Genomic DNA, 22,088 nt, shown 5'->3' on the forward strand with positions numbered 1-22,088 from the left:
AGATTTATTTTCAAGTCAGTGTGTTTAGAACTGCAATTTTTATTAAACTAATTTTCAGGGTTGAACTTTAGATCCCATTTGGAAGTGATAGTCTTTGGCAAAGACAACATTTGGTTGTGTCACTAGAGTCATTCTGCACTGAGATTAGCATGCATATAAATCATCATGATAAATGGAGCTCCTCTCTGAATGTTAATTAATTTTGCATATGGATTGCCATTAAGGAAGTGCAACTCTGATATCAAAGGACTGACTTTGACCATTTCACACTAGAGAATCTTACAGTATTGGCTTATTGGCAGTGCCTTTGATGTAGCAGATATAAAAAAAAATCTCTCAAGTACTATATCATTTCAAAATGAGTTTAATTTCAAGAAGTATTTTTAAACACAAGTTGAGCCTACGGCACTGAAGCTTCAACTTCTCTCCATATCTCATTTATGTAAAACATTCGTAAATGTTCAAAGTACATTTTTTCCACTTAAGTATAAAAATGTCATCATAAATCTTGCCATGTAGGTAAGACAGTTTCACAAGAGCTGCACAGTGTAGAACAAGTCTAAGACATGTGCATTCTAGATGTTTATGAACTACAATTCCCAGAGTCCCTAACACTTGACCACATTAGCTACAAGTAGTAGAAGCTGAAGTCCAAATTCAGAGGGTGCCTTTTTGGAAGATTCTTCTGGACTTGAAGGTAATTCCATTTAGCATATAGCTCCAGAAGTTGTGGAAAATCCTATCCAGTTTGATTTGGTTCCTCACTTTGATCTTTTTTCTTGGACTGAATGTGAATTAGAGAGCACTCCTACCCATTGCCTAGTATGAAGAACTTTATTGTACCTGCATACAATTCCTTTGTATATCCAAGAAAGGAAGGAGAATTTTGACAAGCAAAAAGTACACCTATACCTTTAAAATGTACAAATGAACTTCTGAAACAATGTCAGTGCTGACATTCAGTCAAGTCAAATACAAGCTTTTCCCTAGAATTGACTGAGCAGCATGCTTTGTGGAATAAGTGTGATGTCTCCCTTGGATGACTCCCCAGATACCTCCTCACATGTCAGCTCAGGGGAGAATAAGCCCATTCTTGGCACATTAGGAGCTGAGTTGATTAATGGCTTTGCATGGCTGTCCAGAAGGGATTTCGAGGAGGCTTCAGCTAGGGAAAGTATGCAAGCGGCCAGCGAAGAGGAGGAGGAAGTGCCTTCTGCACCTCATCTGAGAACACACAGGCAGAGAAAATGCAGGAGCTGAGAAGGTCAGCCAGACTACTTGAGAGAAGAGGGTCTTGATGGATTTCACTGGAAGCTGGCTCTTTACCACAGCAGACAGATGGAGGCATTGCTGGGAACAACGTGTTTGTTTTCTAGCTGTTTGTTTGATCATCATGATTCCTGCTTCGCTCTGGATTGATACCATGTTTGGAACTGTGCTTTGGAGACTCGGAACTCTTCTTCTTCTGTGAGCTCTCTTGTGTGTGGATTTAAGTTTTGCTTGGTGGATTTAAGTTTGTCTGGTGGAGTTATTTTGTTTGAGCAATTTTCAAGTTCCTTGTGGACTATTGGGCCTTTGCTCGGTGGATTAACCTTGATTTGCTCATGGCTGGACTTGATTGGGACAGTTTTGGGGTTTGGGTGAAGGGAATTGCTGGGGAATATTAATCAACTCACTAAACCACAGTTGCATGTGTCTGTGAGTGAGAGGGGCAGTACAATACCATGGAAACCTTCCCAACCATGTAGCAAAACAATTCTTCTTGTCTGTAGAGCAATATCCAGTCCAGGAGATGGCTAGGTTGAATTATCCTGAATTATGATGTTCTTGTTTTATAATGTGTGGTGCTTTATTAAAAATAAATCGGGGAAAATATGAAGCTTGATTCCTCCTTGCAGCTTGAGCCAAGAGAAGATTGCTACTTGATCCTGCCAAACATATACATTGGCCCCAATATAGTTTTATGTCATGAGGAGAACAATATATTTCTCAAGGCCCAATCAGCAGACCTGTAAATTGAGTTTGACTTTGTGACAGCAGAAGAATTTAAGGATAGAACATAAAATCAAGGATAGAAAATAATAATAATAAAAAAGATAAAGGACTATATACAAAATCCTTTCTTCCTTTGCATTAGTCCCTCTTTGTTTTTTATCTGTAATTTTTGGTGCACTGAATTTACTGGGCTGTTAGATGGAGATCCTGTCATTTGCTCAAATCTCTCTCTTGATGACAGAATGACTCAGACATAAGGACTGTTGAGTAGCATGCAAATGACAGCAGCATATGTTTCCACAGGTGGTAGCTTGCTCAGATGAGTAATTTCTTCTCATGTATCCTGGCTCACTTGAAGGCAAGTCTAGGATATGTCAATGTGAATTGTCAATTTAAAATGGAAGAGTTTCCAAAAAATTCATGTGATAAATTTTATCCATGATGATAGAGGGCAGTGTTGTGGTTAGCCGGCAGCAGGTGCAGATGGCTGAGGAGAGCGAAGACTCTGATGAGGGGCCAGGACCACTAGGGAGTGGACTGCTGCCTTCAGGGATTGTGTGGGCTGGCAGCAGTGATGAGGAGGTTCCCGAGGAGCCTTTGCCAAGTGAGCATGAGTGCAGGATGAGTCCTAGAAGAGAACAGCTGAAGCAGCACAGGTGACTGGGGAGTAAGGCTGCAAGGTAATGGCCCCTCCCTCCAGGGAATATAAGCCTGGTTTCAAAAGGATTTTGCTTTTGCAGAAAGCAAAACATGTTCTAAGGACTCAGCATTGTGTGTGGAGACTCTGGCTTATCTGAAGAATTCTGTCAAGGCTTTTCTGGTTGGACTAATTGGCTGCAAGCCATCTTTTATCTACAAAGAAGTTATTTGTAGATTAAAGCTGTGAAGGTTTGAGTTGCTGTGTTTGTTTGAGATTTTCTTGTTGGTAAACAGGGTTGGGTCAGAACAGGCAGAAATTGTCCTCACAGTCCTCTTTCTGTTTAGTACTGAACAGCATTCTCCTTTACTTTAAGAAAATCCTTAATAAGAAAATGAAAACATGCTATATTTATCTGAGACATCGAAAACAGGAGAGGTCGTGAACATCCTATATTGATGCTTCAATACAATAGTTGGGACCAGCTGTGGACAATATGGAGGTAGATTTTCCTCTGATTGGTTGTCAGACTTCCATGAGGCCATGCATGAATAACTTTGTAAGTTTTCTTGAGTCACAGACTTTGTTGAATCTTGCTGGGTGATGTAATGAAGGGGCTTTGGACAATTCCTATTATGACTTAATCACTTTGTCCTGGTTTGGATTTTAAGTGAGGGCTAATCCTGTTACACTGGAGCTGAAAGTCTTTTGTCTTGTAGATAAGATGGCCCCAAAATATCTGCTGGGGCTGAGTTTCTGTGTCACTGAAGACTTTTATTTCTCTTTTGGGGGAAATGTTCTGCCCTTTTAATATTTCCTATAATATTTCATTCTTCTAGGAATGGGGTAGGTGCTAATTTTCTAGACTACTAAATTATCTTTCCCACATCACATGCTATTGCTGATATATTTTAGATATTTTTTATTAAATCCCTATAAGTTTACTTCTCTCATCATAGCTGCTTACACACACACACACAGAGAGAGAGAGAGAGAGAAAGAGAGAGGGTGGGAGAGAGGGAGGGGGAGAGGGAGAGAGATATTATTTTGCTTTCCTTCTTCATCCTGACAACATATACATTGCTGCAAAATAGTATTGTATTATGGGGAACACATAGAAGAGGTAGAAGGGTTCCACTGAACCCTTGACAAGGCTGATGGTTGTGGGCTCTAGCTGACACTTATACCTCTCTCCTAATAACAGGTGATTTATATAGGCTCAAGCTGCAGGGGAGATCAAACTTCACATTTTACCCAATTTATTTTTAAGAAAATGCCATATAAAGCAAGAACATGCCAGCTCTTTATGCTGCCACAGTTGTCAGCAGTTTGCAATTTCTTCCTTGGAGGTTGCAACCAATAAGCTTTTGATTGCAATTCAGGTGATGCTTGTTATCTTGAAAGCCTTATATTGCATGAGCCAGGTTATTTTGGGGATCATCTTTCTAAAATGGTTGTTACCTGTCCCATCGGATCTTACATTGGTTTGTACAAGTGTGTTGTCATGGTGCTTATCTTGTGGTATAGCATCCCTTAGAAATGTTGATAGCCTTGACTTAGTAGTCCTTTTCAAATATTGTGAAAATCTAACTGTTCCCTCAAAGCTACACTGTTCATTTTTGGAGTTTGGAGTGGATATATGGTATGTATTTTTAAGCTTTTATTGAGGGGCCTGACCTGACTTTTGTGTGTGTTATGATTGTTGATGTTTCTACTTTTATTCGCCATCCAAAGTTTCTTTTGATAGATGTATGGCCTCATAAATTAGACAAATGTATGTATACATACTTATTTTATAACTATTCTGACCCAGCCTTCAAAGAAGCAAGAAACAGACTCCTCACAAAGAAAAAAAACCGCTTTATTTATACCTTGGAAATTTATTTTATTTTATGTATTTATTTATTTGGTTTGTCAATTGCTTACAAGATATTAGGTATAAGTAAAAACATAGTTATGAATACATGGATACATATAAGAAAAAATAAATAAAAGAAATAATAGGACAGGGACGGTAGGCACGTTGGTGCGCTTATGCACGTCCCCTAAAGACCTCTTAGGAAAGGGGTGAGGTCAATAGTAGACAGTCTAAGGCAGGCTTGTCCAACCCGCGGCCCACGGGCCGCATGCGGCCCAGGTCACCTCGTAATGCGGCCCAATGCCCACCCCAACCATCGTGCCACAGCCAGCGAGAAGGAGCAAGAGAAGCAGGCGCGAGGCGGGGCGAGGCGAGTGCCAGGCCAAGCAGCCAGAGAAAAGGCGGGCGCCGTCAGAACGCCACCTCCTGCTGTTACCGCCACCGCTGCTGCTTCTGCCCCCGCCGCCGCTGCTGCCCCCGCCGTCGCCGCTTCTGCCCCGCCGCCACCCCCGCCGCTTCTGCCCCGCCGTCACCCCCGCCGCTTCTGCCCTGCCACTGCTGCTGCTTCTGCCCCGCCGCCACCCCCGCCGCTTCTGCCCTCGCCGCCACCCCCACTGCTTCTGCCCCGCCGCCACCCCCGCCGCTTCTGCCCTGCCACCGCTGCTGCTTCTGCCCCTGCGGCGGGGGAAGAAGCGGCGGCGGCGGGGATGGTGGCGGTGGCAGAAGCAGCAGCGGGGGCAGAGGAAGAAGCGGTGGCTGCGGCAGAAGCGGCAGGCGGCGGCGGGGATGGTGGCGGGGGCAGAAATGGTGGCGGCAGAAGCAGCAGCGGGGCGGGGAAGAAGCGGCGGCGGCAGAAGCGGCGGCGGGGGGGATGGTGGCGGGGGCAGAAACGGCGGTGGCAGAAGCAGCAGCAGGGGCGGGGAAGAAGCGGCAGCAGGGGCAGAAGCAGCAGTGGCGGCGGGGCAGAAGCCTCCCCACCGCTGCTTCTGCCCCCGCCGCCGCTGCTGCTGCTTCTGCCTTCCAGTCCTGCCTCATCCAGCCCGGCTATTTGCAGGAGGAGAGGTAGGCGTGAGGCAGGCGAGCTCCCCCGCAAAATTTGGCCGGAAAATAAACTGTGATAAAAAAAACGGTGATAAAAAATAAATAATTTTAAATAAATAATTAATAATAAATAATAAAAACATCTCACTAACTTTATTTCCAAATAAATTTAATATGTTAACTATGTTTTCTATGGTTTTTGGGGATGATTGGGTATCGTTACTGTTATTTTATTTTATGTGCGGCCCAAACCAAATTTTCATCTTCTAATGTGGCCCAGGGAAGGTGAAAGGTTGGACACCCCTGGTCTACATTGTATCTCATCCTTGCAATTTCAGGTTCTTTGCCTAACTCCTTTTCTGACTTTCAATATGTTTTCTGCTTTTTTGATTTTCTAACTTTTACTGTGCTCTGAGCATTCCCTCCTCCATACTTTTATTTCCCCAATTTTCACAATGTTTCATCTCCACAAGTTTGGGAAGCTGTCTGTTGTTCCCTGAGATTCCCTGTTGTTCCCTTGTGGCCTGAAGACACTTAGCTCCCTTTGGGGCACATGATCTGCTGCTTGAATACCATCTCATCTTCCTTATATGTTAAATTAAAATTAAAAGAGAAATTTTCAATGGAGTAATAGGTCAAAGATGCTCTGCTGGAAATCAGGAAATCCAGGCAGTTCAAATGTGTATAAAGATTTATCGTAAGCTTAAGCACTCTATAAGAATCTGAACTGCTGAAAAACTTCCGGTTTGAAGGGCTTCGGCGAAAGACAGAAATCTGCGATCATGCACGGTTTCTGTCTGGGCTCGCTGCTGGAGCACCCCAAGCCGGCTGGTTTCAGGGCTAAGCCACCCCGTAGAGATGGTGAAGAGGGGGGATACCACCAGAAGGGTGAGGAGAGCCGCATCTCTCCTCCTCAGCTGGCCATTACTCCCTTTCCCGAAGGCGGTTGCAGCGGTGGTCAGAAATGGCCACCACAAAGGAGAACTCGACCGGAAAAGAATGTGCAGGAGGAAGATAAGAAGTGAAAGTTTTGGCTGACTGGGTTAAACTGTAAAAGCAACAACTAAGGTACCCTGGAATTTAAACTTACAAAAAATAACATCGCTCCCAAGGAAGAGTCGGAAGCAGTGAAGGAAAGTGAAAAGGGAAAGGTTTGGCTTTTTTTTTTCTTCTCTCTCCTTCCCTATACTGACAATTAAGAGACTTAAATAAGAAATCAGAAAAATCTGCTTTGACATCAGTAGGCAATTAAGCTGAAAATAAAACAAAATGCCAGAGGGATAATAAAGATTTCTGGACTTTAAAATTTTTCTTTTTCATAAGCAGGAAGGGAGAGAAAAAGAATAAGGGCAGGATATGGAAGAAGGAGGAGATTGCCTGGAATTAAAAAGAATTTACAGTAAAACTTCAACAAGACTTCTAAAAGATACATTTTAACTGAAACTTTGCAACTAAATAATAACCCCAGGAACAGAAAGTTTAAAAAAAGAGAAAAAAAGAAACAGCTTGCATGTATTTGGATTATTTGGTGATCTTTGGATTTTTGGTTAATTTGAATGACTAAAATCAACTGGGTGGTTGTTTAAAAATTTATACAATGGCACCACTTCTGGATGAATTGAAAATGGAACTTAAAAAGTACAAAGAAGATGCACAAGAAGGGAAGGGTTCTTTTGGCTTCATTTTTCAATTCTTAGAAATGGAGATTTGGAACTATGAAAAACAACAAGAAAAGACTGCAAAACAAGAAGACTGGGACAAAGAAGAAGCCATCTTTAATGAACAAGCAATTTTATGTGGGGAAGAAAAAGGAAAGGGGGGGAAAGAGAATGGAGAATTTAAGACTTAAAAAAACAACCAAAGAAAAGAAAAACAATTTGAAAAATAAGTATAATACTGGAAAGCAACAGAAAAGGGGAATACAGAAGAGAGAAATAGAGGTAGAGAGACAAGGGGGTAAAAAGGGGAGAGAGAAGAAGAGAGGGAAGAAGGAAAGGAAAAGAAGTTACAAAGGACCGGAGCAAGATATAGAGAAACAGGACCTATTTAGAGATAATGGGTGAAAATCTAACTGAAAAGGGGATTCTGTAAAGGTACGTAAGATTGTATTGTTATATTAGTAATAGAAATAACTTTAGAAAATTGGAAACAACATATGATTAAAATGAAGGATAAAATAGTTAGTGTAATTTAGTGAAATGTTTGTGAATAAAATAAGTGAAATAAAATAAATGAGAAAATTGAATTAGGAAGGAACGGGAACATTTTAATTAGTTAATGTTTTATAAAATATAAGTGAAGAGGGGGGAGAATTAACTATGGAAAGCTTATAATTGTTCCCATAGAAGTATGATATTTAATTGAAATGTTAAAGATGTTAAGACTTTAATGAATATTAATATTAATGATAGAATTGAATTGGAATGGAATGTTGTTTTAATTATATACATTTATAATTTTTTTCTTTTTTTAAGAATACAATGTGTATTTTAAGAATGTACCAAGCAGAATCTGAATGGAAGCTATGTATTATATTGAATGTTACAACTTTAGGGAAAAGATATAAAGGCATCATACTCCAATCAGTAACTACAGGAGAAATTTTGTTTAATGAGAAAAGATAATAGATAATTGAAACAGGACAGACAAAAAATATAAATACAATGATTTGAATTGAGATGAGATAATTAAAATAAAATTGAGAAAATTAAAAGAGGGGAGAAGCTATGCAGAAAATGTAAAATAGTAATAAGAATAGAATAGAATATAAAAATGAGCATGAACCTGAATTTGTGTCTGTACAAAGAAATGTAAACTGGGATTACGCTACTTTCAAAAAAGATGTTTTATTTGTATTTTTTTTCCCTTTGTGAAAACTCAAATAAAATTTACAAAAAAAAAAAAGAATCTGAACTGCTAACGGTCAAGGAAAATTAGCAGGAGTTAAGAGTAAAAAGAAATTCAAGGTAGATTTGATTTAGATATCTTGTGATACATTTGAACTTCTACATCAGCCTTTTGTGGACTGAAGGCCAGATTGGCTATTGAGTGACAATGTATCAATATCCAAGCTCTAAATTCTAAATTATTTTAAAATCTAATTAAAATTAAACCAGGTTACTTATATATCATTAAAAATTACTCCATGAGGGGTCTAGAAATTAATAAGGAAAAACAAAAATAATTACAAAAAATATGACAAATAAACAAAAGGGAACACTAACTAGAATAATGGACATCCAGATAACAAATAAAGTAAATAAAACTTAAATAAAAGTAAATATTAAATTAAGTAAATAAAATCCTTGGGGATTATGATTTCTGCAAGATGTACAACACTTAAATATGATAACTATACCCCATTGATTAAACAAATAACAGAAGATTGGGAAAAATGGGACAAATTAAGATTATCCTTTATGGGCAAAATAGCAATCATAAAAATGAATATATTACCAAAATTACTGTTTCTCTTCCAAAATGCCCCCATAAAATTAGCAAAAAAAATCTTTTATGATTTGGATAAATTAATATTGAAATTTATATGGCAAAAGAAAAAAATTAGAATTAAATTAAAATTGCTGCAAGATGTCACAGAAAGGGATGGATTTGGCTTGCCCGATTGGAAAAAATATTATAGAGCTGCAATGCTGACATGGGTAAAAGGTTGGATAAATCTCAAGAACAAAAGAATGTTGGCTTTAGAAGGTTATAATTTATAGACAGAATGGCACACTTTTCTATGGCAGGACAAACAAGAGGTCCATAGATATTTCCAAAGACACAAAATTAGGCAGACTTTGTTAACTGCATGGAACAAAACAAAATGACAAATATATGTAGAAACACCAATATGGATATCCATATTGAAAGCTTTGATGTACCCACATTTGCTCCACCAGGGAAAATTATTACTTATGAGGATATTATAAATGAGAGAGGAGAATTAAAATTGAGGCAAGACCTGAAAGACCAACGAATGGATATAGAATGGTGCGCTTACTTACAACTCCACTCGAGGTATGCAAAAGACATAAAAGAATGGGGAATTAGTAGGAGTAAAACACAATTTGATAACATTCTATTGGGAATGGATGAGAAATTGATAAAGAAAATGTATAAAGTGTTATTGGAATGTAAACTAGAGGGAAAAAAGTAAAAGAAACAACATTGGCATGGATGAAAGATTTTGGGCATAGTATAAATTTGGATGAATAGTAAACCTTATGGGATCGGAAAAAAAAATAACTTTGGCTACATCGTTTAAAGAAAACTTATATAAAATGTTTTATAGATGGCATAATCCACCAGCAAAATTGGCTAAAATGTACCCCAATCTATCCCTATATATTGGAAGTGTAATAAGGAAAATGGAACGTATTATCGCCTATGGTGGAATTGTAAGAAAGCCCAAATGTTTTGGCAGAAAATCCAGAAATGGTTAGAAGAGATTTGCGAAACTAAAATAGAATATAGACCCCAATTTTTCTTGTTGGGAATTAATATGGGAAAATATGACAAAGATATAATATATTTAATAATCCATGTAATCAAACTGCAAGATTAGTTTATGCCCAAAAATGGAAATGTAAAGAAACTCCAGGTGAAATAGAAATAATTAGGAAAATTTGGAACTGCACAGAAATGGATAAATTGACACAAGAATTAAAAAATAAGGATGATTCTGATTAATACAAAATATAGGGAAATTTTATCACTGGTTGGAATCTAGGAAGGATCAAAAAATATAAAAAATGATTCATGTTTATGTATATATTATATACTATGCATATAAACTGTAAATATGTACTATTCTTTATATGAATTAGCGATGTAAGACAACTAGGGGTGTCAGGATGATTGTACCACATCCATTGTTTTTAAATGTCTTTTTCTTTTTTGTGTGTGTTTGTTCAATAAAAACTTTTAAAAATTACTACATGAGTATTTGATCATTTTTGCCTTATGTTCATATTTAAAATAACAATTTGCTGACACATTTTGCATGGGTTTCGTGCAGTATATGTAGCTTTTGAAACACCATTGGTATTTTCTTGATGTAGAATGGGCAAAGACTTTTCAAGGGAATCTTAACACTCATTTTCTAACTCCTTACAAGTCTTAAAATGGTGCCTGAAGCTGCTAGAATAAAGAAATATAAAATAATAGAGAAAATCCAACACCCCACTTCCATTTTACCATCTTTTAACTCTGAAAATCCAAACTCACACATACATCTACAGCAGTGGCCCTGAACCTTTTGGGCACTAGGGATTGGTTCTGTGGAGAGAGGCTTTTCCCCAGTTTGGAGGAGGCATGGTTTTGTGTACTGCCTGCAACCCATGTGTGTATGGATGGGACATTCCTCGTTTGCCTGGCACTGGACGAGTGCTGGTCCATAGCCTGTTGTTGGAGAAGACTTATCTACAGCACCCAGCAATTGCAAAAATTTCTTTCCTTACTCTCACTTCAATAGATGTGGTGTGTCTCTCTTCAGGTTTGCCTCTCGCAATCCACAATTGGACAACTGTATGAAAAAAACCGTTTCAGCTAAGGTTGCTATAGCAGCCTCTTCTCTACTGTATGTTGTCTCCATCTAAAAAAATTAGCCATAAAAAAGCGGGTCTCCTATATCTTTGTGGTTTGGTGAAGATTCTTTCCACGCTGTAAGGTAACATTAGAATTCTCTCTGGATGGTAGACAGAAGGCAGTTCAGCACTGTGTAATTTAACAAGACCTTTCAGTGCGCTGACTGTGAACTACAAGGTTAATAATCTTTTCCTGTTGAGACCACATTGCTTTTCTACTTGCATAGAAACTGACAGTCATCTTGGTATGGAATTTGTTAACACAATACTAGATTGTGATATATACAGGATTTCTTTCATTTGCCAGCCAATTCGTATGTATATTAATGGCAGACAGGCAAATATTTCATTTTCTGAATTCCATTAATTTTCTTGTACACAGCGTTCAGGTCATCCTTAATAATGAGTTTTGTGCTTTTTGGTGTGATAGTCTATTCACAATATGATTTGGGCAGAAAATGGTACAACAGAGGTGCTCCAAGACTGGGATTCAGGAAACAGAGCATCCAACAGTAATTTCTATTCTCAATTGTTTATTTTCCCACCCAAAGGATAATTTTAGGATTTCTATCTTCCCCAAAATGGATGGCATAAATCATTACCTGTGAAATGTTCTGGTTGCACCATCACTATACTCCATATTTCTAACAAATATAAATGAAGAGTCTTCATTTAAAATCTAACAATTTTGCTATGAGCTACAATTTCCATAAAGAAATATTATTAGGCTTCAGGCAAAATAACCTCTTCTAGAACCCACTTTATGGAGTTTCTTTGGGCTTGTTGTGTATAAAAGTGCAGCAGAGGCATTTCCAAAATATCTGAAAGCTACTGAGGTTGGGTGTCAAGAGGTAGAATTTGTTTGAGCCAAGATCTAAGAAGTTCTGTCCTTCAATAAAATAAAACGTTTAATTTTTACGTTCCAGCCTTACTGGAAGAAAAAAAAAAACCTAACTGAAATTCCTGAAGTAGGGGTTTGACAAGGGGAAATTAAAGAACAACAATAATGTTTGTGTCTGCCACTAGAGGAAATATCTGAAATGTGGGGGAAAGCCCCATTGAAGAATTGAAGAGTAATTCTTCAAACAGCATCCCCAAATGTGTGGACCTCATGCTCAGATACGCAGTGATAGGAATCTGGTCCATAAGCTTTTCTCCATAATCTCAACTATCAATAACAACTTATTTATATGCAATAACAAAGGATGACTATCATTTTCTTTAAAACTAGTTTAGCATTTTAGTATCCTTAGTTAGCTTTATCTTCTGATTATAAATTGATATTTGTTACAGCAACTGTCCTAACACACCATGACCTCCCCACACTCTTATAAATATTCTGTCATGATAAGTCCTTTGAAATATTTTACTTCATTTATGTGCCTCTCTCTTCCCCCCAAACTGCTAAAACAATTGTCTTTCATAATTATTGTATCGTTGAATTGGAATGTCCTGCTTTGGCTCAGCTGAACAATTCCATATTAGTCACCTGCTCCATCAGGGGGAAACCAATTGAGCTATATGAAGTCTGGAAGGTTTTCATGTGGTTTTTTTTTCCTCCTATACATTAACTACAATTTTAAAGAGATTTTCTTCATTACACAACAAAGAAATAACGTGCAAAAAAGTGAGCTATTAGATGCAAATTAAACTCTTGATGTAACCTCTTTCAATAGAAATCAAGATATACTGTGGCATATATACTATAGCCATTAATGGAATAAAGCAGTTCTTAAATTCGTGAATTCAGCCAGTTACATCCTGGTTTAAGTTAAATATAACCTACAAGAATGTTCATAGAAGAGAATCTTTTTGTCTCCTTGCCATAAAAAAGGTAAAAGAGTGATGACAGCTATTATTTAGTGATGACAACCATCATGAATGTGTGAAATAATTGAACTGACTGTGTGTGAAAGTTGAAGCATTTTAAAGAAATAATAATGCTAATAAAACCCATCATGACAATTTCTGCAGCAAACTTTGAAAATGAGCTGAATCAACTTCTAGAGATCACAATAGCACTGGGAGATGTTATATTCTAAATCGCCCAGATTTGATATATCAAAATTTTTATGTGGCTTTTTAGAAAAATAACACTGGGGAACAAAGACCTTGCTTCCTGAACACTTCTGAGTATATGTTATAGATTTCTGGCTGCTAATCACAAAAATAACCTGTAATTTAATCTATCATGACTCATTTTATCAGAACTTTTCAGTTTTTCACAATAGTAATATACACCCTTCAGTACCTGCTGGTTATGCTACACCCATGAAAGAAACATATAAAAACATGGAACAGTTGTTGAAGCACATCCAGTACACCAAGTACATCTAAGATTTAAAAATAGTGGCTAGGCTAGTTGGAATGCATCCTGAACGTATGAAGTACTGTTGTTACATATGTGGATTGGACAGCCATGAAAGAGAGCTGCATTAACTTATCCAGGAATAGCCACTCTGAATGAATTTGGTTCCAAGTCAGAAATATATGGCATATGAATCACTTGTTGACCTGACAGAAGTCTGTAGAGATTCTCAGTCATCCAGAATCATGGTTGTCCCAAAAGTGCTTTTTCAGAAGGAAACTGGACTTTCTTGTTTTTTCTTTGAAGATGTTTTGCTTCTCATCCAGTAAACTTCTTCCGATCTGACTGGATGGTTGGGAATGGAATTGTTGACCTGACAAAAATATTTTTGCCTCTGCTTCGCATAAAATTTGGCCTGTTGAAAATTTTTGTGGAAGTGATGAACAAGGAAGGTGAAGGTTTTCATTATTTGAGACAGATGTTTCCAAAAACAGCTGGTACCAAGTTTAAGAAAGGTATTTTAATTGTCCACAGATCAGACACGTCATCATTGACAAGGAGTTAGAATAAATTTTGAAAGTATTTGAGATTGTTGAGAATTTTCTGGGCAGAGCGCCGAACTATGTTTGGTGAATGGACAAACATCTTATAGAATACAAGACCATGAAGTGCAATATGTCACTGATGATTAATTTTCTGCATTCACAATTGAAACTCTTTCCTGAACATCTGAGTGCAATCCTTGATAAACATAGTGAAAGTTTTCAACAGGATATTGCCAGAGGACTTTGGAAAAATAGTATGAGGACAAGTAGAATCCAACAAGTCTGTCTGACTACTGTTGGACACTACAGTGAGATGAATCAAACACTGACTACAAATGAAAAGCGGCAGCAAAACACTTTTAGCCCTGTTGAATTTATGCAGCATGTCAGAAACATTATGCAGTTAAATACATTATAGTAATTAAAAGTCAATTTCATATTTCTCAGGATTTCTATGTGATATAGTCATTCTGAAATTATATTTGTGTTCAGTTCAGGAAGCAACTTTTTTTTTTTGGGGGGGGGGGAATGTTGTCCACTGTAATGTGTTTGAATTTGATTCTAAAAAGTTGTTTCAGATTGAGCAGGAACTTGAAATGTCTGTTTCTGGAATCGGTAGATTCCCAAAGAAATAGCATAGCTGCTTCACTGAGACCTCAATAGATGCTACATGTTCATTCTGTCCAGAGGTGGGCTGCACTTTCATTGGTAAGGAGTTCACTGGTTGTGAGCACCCTCTTTGGGACTGAAACAAAGCTTCAAACAGGCAGCTAATCACCTCAGGCAGCTCTGGTGAGTATAGCATGGCAGTGCGGACCTCACCTGGGCAGCCTGGGCAGTGGAAAATTTAGATATTGAGGGAAAGCATAACACTAGGGCAGGTGGGTGGGCCCAGCCAGAGATCACAGCTAGGAGTTTGCCCGAACCTCGCCGGCTACCCAGCAGCCCACCACAGATTCTGTCAACCCTGAAGTGACCATATTTATGGCTTCAGAGTTGCCACAAGACAGGGGAGGGGTAGAAATAAATAGCTGAGGTTTTGTAGTCAAAACAGAAAGTTTTTCTGTGGGAGTGAAGGATATTTCAACAGGTGGTTGGAAAGAGGAGTAGAAAAACCAAGCAACCAGCCAGCACCTCTTTTGGACAATGTGACTTGGGGGAAAGGGGGAACTTTCATTTTTTAATTAGGTGAAAACCACAAGGAGTTTCAGAGTCGGTTTTCACCAGTTGTGCCAATATCATGTATCCAATAAATTGTTCTCTGAGGAATCCCACCTGCCTCTGAGTTCTGCTTTCAATGGGTGCATTACTTGGAACGCTGACACATTCTCTCTAAGAGAATTTTTTTAGAATCAAGTCTGAAATATTGCATAACGCTTATGGGGTAATATAATCCATTTTGAAGAACTTTGTCATAACTATCTATGAACACTGGACAATCATAATGGCAGTTTTTAAATCATCTTCCCTGGAACAATTCTAGTAACATCAGCAGAATAGTAGTGGATTATGGTGTTCCAGTAGAGAAGTTCAGTGTGCCAGAAGAATAGATTTATTTATATATTGAAATAGGGATGGGCTTGTTTAATGGTAGATGACTTGATATGGGCTATTAGTGGCAACTGGCTCATCAACTTTTGATTCTTTGCAAAGTATCCGTAGCTTTAAAAAGAATTGGAGGTATTCTATTTCAAAGCTCTTTTTCAAATCCCATCCAACTGAAATAATATTTGCAGTTCTAAATCAGCTTTTTTGGTTGGAACAATAAAGATCTTTCCACATCAGCAAGTTTATTTTTTAAAAAGATGCTAATTAACTTTCATATTTAAACTTCCAAAACTTACTCACTTTTAAATTTTCTCTATTTGTCCTATAACTTATTCAGGAAGAAATAATTTTGCAAACTTGACCTTCTGTACCAAGATCAGCTGGATGGAGTGGAAATTCATAAAAACCTACCAAGATGCAAACATACATAATTTTTCAAACAAAAAGCAAAATAAAATGAAATAGGATCAAATAATAAAATAAATTAATATACAAAATTGAAAGTAGTCCACTACTATCTACTCTACATAGTTCACAGATTACACCAAAGATTATACTATACATCTCCCCAAAACGACCAAATCATGTAATATGTCTTCCAATCTTTTTCCCCCCGCCCTATACTAATTTAAATCATTTTAACCATGCTATACATCTGATGCTGTGAGTTATAGCTCAAAAAACCCAGAATAACAGAAAAAGACCCTATACCATTGTGAGAAGTACATAAAAATGAATCAACAGACTTTTGATAATCTGATCCATAAGAGGCTTTATTAGGGAAAATAGTGCAGTATGGACCCCTTGACTCCAAAACCATGTTTAGGAGAAAAGGAGACACTCCCATTTAGTGAATACAGCTTATATAGGTTTATCAAATCACATGGTTACATAACACTTCCTGTTTCCCATATATGCACATTATACAACATTTTCATAAGAAAGTTCCAACCTTCCATGGAAAACTCCCAACATTCTCATTATAGTCAAATTTCCTGTTATTCAAATTCCAGAAGATTATAAGAAAGCCATTAATTTCTCTTAATGTGATGTCTAATGTCAGAGCGTCCCAGCACATACTTCTAACTTATGCCAAGTATATAGTTTTGCAATCTTGTATAATCTCTAGCAGAAAACACATTACATAAATGTTCTGAGCTTCAAAAGTTCAGACTGCGAACACAAAATGGCTTCAGTTCGGCTCTTTATATTCTCAGGTGTAATAACCAAATTTTTACTTATAACAACCATTCTGGACAAATGGCTGTCCAATTTCTTCTTTAAAACTTATAGTTACCCACAACTTCTGGAGGGAAACTGTTCATTGTTTAATTGTTCTCACAGTCAAGAAATTTCTTCTTAGTTCTAAGTTGCTTCTCTCCTTGATTAGCTTCCATCTATTGCTTCTTGTCTTGCTTTCAGTTGATCCCTCTTCTTTGTGGCAGAGTGTGCCATAAATTTAACGCCTATAATAAAATGTGTTGGTTGAAAAAAGTACTCCAGACTCCTGATCCTTCTATTCCTATAATTGTTATATACGGTTTTTGTTTGTTCGTTGCATTTGCTTTATTTATTGAAATGTTTATTACTTTTGGGTGATTATACTCAAAATTTTATTGAAAGGTAAGCAATATCAAATTTACAGTAGATTTTTTAATTGTTGGTGCATATTTGGTTTTTTTCCCCTTAGTTACCTAATTATTACTCAAGATATATGACTTAGACCAGAGGTGGTATTCAGCAGGTTCCGACCAGTTCTGGAGAACTTGTAGCAGAAATTTTGAGTAGTTTGGAGAACCGGCAAATATCACCTCTGACTTCCCCCGCCCCTGGATCTATGTTCCTGAGTCCCAGCCAATCAGCTGGGTCTTATTTTGCTGCCCTGCATAGGAGAAGAGAGCTGGAAAGCAGGTTAGTGGGGTAGGGAGGGAATGGGATTTTGCAGTAACCTTCCCCCAGGAATGGGGAGGGAATGTGGATTTTGCAGTATCCTTCCCCTGCCACGCCTACCAAGCCATGCCCACCAAGCCTTGCCCACAGAACCAGTAGTAAAAATTTTTGAATCCCTCTACTGACTTAGACCCTTGAGAATGCAAACTTGAAATTATATAAGTTTTATTTTGTCTGCAGTTCCAAACATAAACTTGGTCCAAGACTTTTATTCTATGATCTGGGAATTTTGAGAACTGGATTTTTCCTTCAATTAAAGGCAACATGTTTTAATTTCACCTGCTTCCATAACCTAAACATCATCCTTGTATTATTATGGAAGATTCCCAGCTTCCCTGATTTTTCATGGCATAAAAAATTTGGAACATATTCATGTTACGCACAAATTGCTGACAATCACCCAATTCATCCAGTTAATTTGATTTCCATTATGCAGAATATGAATACAATCCATCCATTTTGAAAATAAATTTCAATTGAGAGCCCTTCCAACATGAGAATGAAGAGAATTAATTCAGTTTTTAAAATATATGTATATCAGAATTAAACTTAAAATGTCTGTTTTTTTGGAATATTGCCCATTCTTTTTCCATTTTAGTTAACTCTCTGCTTCTTATTTGCCACTATTTAACTTCCTTTGAATTCTCATTTGCCTTAATTCCCTTCTCATTATTACCCCTAATTTTGTTGGCCAGAGATATCAGCAGGGAATCTTGGTAACATTAACTAAGATATAGAATAGCTAAAAATGGGATGTTTAGATCTCTTTTATATATAGGTGATATGCATTTGTAAATCAACACTTTTCTGAGAAAAGGATTACTAGTTTTTTTTAAAAGCAGCATGGAAACAGAAGAACAAAAATGTCATCTTCAAATTCTTAGCATGTCAGGTCTCTGAAACAACTTTGTCAATGTGCAGCCATTCTGAATCCAAATTCAAATCCGGATCTGAATCCAAATCTAAATCAAATCCAAATCCGGATCTGAATCCGAATCCAAATCTGAATCCAGATCTGGATCTGAAAAAGATAGTATCTAGCCAGCCTTAATAGATCTTGAGAACAAAGTTCAATGGTTCTGATTAGTACTTGGATGGAACATTCTAGGAGTGAAGTTAGATTGAGATTTTGGGGAAATATGTGAGGATGATTTCCATGGATGCAATCACTAGAAGCTAATATTTACTTTTGAATTTGTTAAACTAGAGTAAATATTCATCCAAGTTCTTAGGGGTACTTATTGTATATACTAAAAATTGTGAGGAGTAAAGACCTTTCTATGTTATGTCAAATAGATGGGTAATGTCCAAAGAATCACAATAATATATCATTATGCATGTCAATTCTAAAACTGAGAAGACTATTCAGCATTTTAAAAGACCATTTAATGTGTCCTATACTTACCTACATCCAAAACAGGCCACATGGAGACTCCTGGGAGGGGAGGGGCAGGGCAAGCCAGGTGGGATTTGTTGGTTCTCTGAACTACACAGAACCTTAGCTAGGAACTCCCCCAAACCCCTGCAAACCCCCAGCAGCCATCCCTGTATATTTGTGAGTTCCATTACCTCCTCAGTGCTGATATTTTATCTTGATTTGGCAATACTGAAAAATCTTTCATCAGATTTAACAGATAACAGATAATCAGAGTTGGAAGGGACCTTGTAGGTCATCTAGTCCAACCCCCCGCCCGAGCGGGAGACCCTACACCATTTCTGACAAATGGGAGTTGAATCTCATCTTGAAAGTCTCTCAGAAATCACTCAGATTTCTCTTGAAATCACTCAGATAAACTTTTCACTTGGCCCCTTCTACTAATTGTCACAGAATCTATAGACCTACTGTCTCAAAATAAAATAATAATATAAAATAGAAATGCCTCATTTAGCTCTTTAAAAAAAAATCGAGACAGTTATTTCCTGTCCCAACAGAAGTCTTTACCACATAACGGTTGTTTTCTCCCAACTACCAAACATTTTCATGTATTCAAATCCTAGGTGGCCAAATATCTGAATATTTCATATAGAAAGAATAGAAAGTAATAAAGTTACAGGCAGCTGGCTAGGTCATTCTTTCAACTCTCCGACAATAATATCATCTGATAGATTTATGCCAAGCATGGAAATTAATCTTTACTTTCCAGACATTCCACCCCATATTCAGTAATGTGCTTATAAGAGAACTTTAGAGTTGTGACACAGGTGGATGAATTGCTTTGTGTTGGATAAGAAATAAGCTGTGGTTGTTTGTGGTGGATGGCAAACAGTGAAATGACTGTGCTATTGTCATCATGTAAAAAATATATTGTTCTACGAAATTCATCCTTCTTGTCTACATCAATAAAACTTAAATTCTCTTTGCTTGCCTCTCTATAGTGATCCTGACTGCCATTTATGACAGTGAGACCTGGAAGGCATAAGCAAGTATTAATGAGAGACTTGACATCTTCCAGCAAAGATGCCTTCACTGAACCCTAAGATTCATTATTTTTGACTGTGTTCTTAATGAAGAAATGCTTAAAAAGAGTTACTCCTTCAAACTACATAACATCGTCTCATGCAGAAGACTTCAATTTGCAGGTCATATTATCCACATAGAGAACAATCAAATCCCTAAGAGGGCAATGAGACAGACCTTCCCCTGATGCTAAATGACCAAGAAAATGCCACTGAAATACATGGAGAAGAAGACTTCATGGAAGACTTAAAGATTCTAAACATCACATGGGAAAACGTTGAAGTTTTCCCAAAAGTGTTATAGATCCCTTGCTATTCAATATGCTACATAAAATTGGGAAGATGTAATCTTAATGTGATGCATAGACATGTATAAACAAGCACGTGCACACACACACACACACACACACACACACACACACCCCTCAGGGTTTAAATTCCAAGCCCTTTTCCATTCTTCTTTTGAGTTAATAGAAAATGGGCCATTATCCTCTCAATCTTGTGACTGAAGATTTTAATAATATTAAATAGTATTAAATAAGTAACAAAATTGTATGGTCCCATTTTTCTCTTCCCAGTTCCATCTACATACCATGATTTTGACTGAAGATTTATGTTATATGTAAGACTTTATTATAGACACAAAGAAAAACAAAAAAAGACCAAGACCGTTTAACAGAGTATTTTAGAGGTACATTTGAATCAGACCTCAGAAGACATTTCACAGGAACAAATATTGATTTATTGAGAGCACTAGAGGAAAAGACATTGCCAAATAGGGGGGGGGGCGATTAGAGTCTTTCTTTCGAGATGTGTATAAATTAGAATATATGGTATACGCGATTGGATAGAGTAACCAGGTATCTAATTGGACACAAGGCACCATCTGACTAGTGAGTTTAAAATAACAGAGTCAGAAGAGACTTCTTCATATGTTTTAGCCTCCAGTCCCCTAATCATCTTTCAATAGGGTGTTGGAATGGAACTGGGAGGTAATGAGGCTGGACTATCAAATCAATGGAGTTTTGAAAGAATAAAGAGGCAGATTATCTGTGTTCCATACAGATAATTTAGCTTTAGAAAATTCTTCTCTTTAGCTTTTCCAGAGCTCTACTCACCTCCCAGTTTATTAACATTCCTTAACTTTCTGGAAATTCTGTTGCTAAGCTGACAGTTCTTTTTGTTTTTCCCTGGGAAAGTGTTTTTAAATAGGAAAGTTGCTTGATTTAATACCATATGGCTGGGCCTGTCCCTTGTTTTGTCTGGGGAGTTTTCTTGGGGTTAAGAGCTTTAACTTAGTATCATAAAATCTCCAATACCACCACAATGCATAACAATTAACAATTACTGCTCATAGCGGGGTAGAGTTTACACACTGTGAAACAAAACTTAGCAACGTTTAAGAACACAGAATTCTCTTTGTTGTCTACTGGGAGATATCAGTAAATAAGTAAGAATTTCCTGGGAATTCAGAAAGGAGTAGAGAAATCAAGTACAAATGAATACATAGTTTTGCAGAAAAACAAAATATAGGCTTTAGATTGTATTGCACTTGAATCATGGGTCATTGTCATTTAGAATGGGTATTTTCCAGTATTTCTTTCTTAATTCTCTTATGGGAATAGCATTGAGCCGAGGACAAACTTCTGAGTTTTAAAACAGTGACTTGGTCTAGAAAGCTGGTTGATTTGTATTTTGAAAATTGGTTGTTAATCACTATATCATAGAGATAAACTGTATAATCCTTCTACATCTAGAATCCTTTGTTTCAGGATGGACCTGAATTAGCCTTTTATGCCTAGAATGCTTTGTTTCAGGATGGACCCAGAGACAAAATCATCTACTCTAATTGAAGGGACCAACTATGAATTATGTAATGATTTCAACCAATGTTCAAGTTAGTAGTCCAAAGGCCAGGTTCCTTTCCTGCTTCTCATCTTTAAAGGACCCAAAAAGCATTTTTCAAATATTTTACCTCATGATGTCATTATTTCTATATTAATCCATTTATATTTTCTGTCATATGTGGTCAATTAACATAAGTGGATGAGAAAAGAAGGGGAGTTTTTTTTCTCCAAAACAAAAGGAAGATATGTACAGGATGTTCATTCTGACCATTTTTACTTCACCTGGTTATGGAAGTATCAGTATTATCCCTTCT

At 37.3% G+C, this 22,088-nt stretch overlaps 1 long non-coding RNA gene across 1 annotated transcript; it reads left to right on the plus strand.

The window, feature by feature from the left end:
- Positions 1-1,224: 1,224 nt before the first annotated feature.
- On the plus strand, positions 1,225-20,477 carry LOC148125766 (uncharacterized). The gene is made up of 2 exons (XR_015743421.1): positions 1,225-1,467; positions 19,847-20,477. It is a non-coding gene; the product is annotated as an uncharacterized LOC148125766 (long non-coding RNA).
- Positions 20,478-22,088: the final 1,611 nt, after the last annotated feature.

Source organism: Pseudonaja textilis, chromosome 4, assembly GCF_049901715.1.
Source record: "Pseudonaja textilis isolate UNSWEBS1 chromosome 4, rPseTex1.2, whole genome shotgun sequence".
NCBI lineage: Eukaryota > Metazoa > Chordata > Lepidosauria > Squamata > Elapidae > Pseudonaja > Pseudonaja textilis.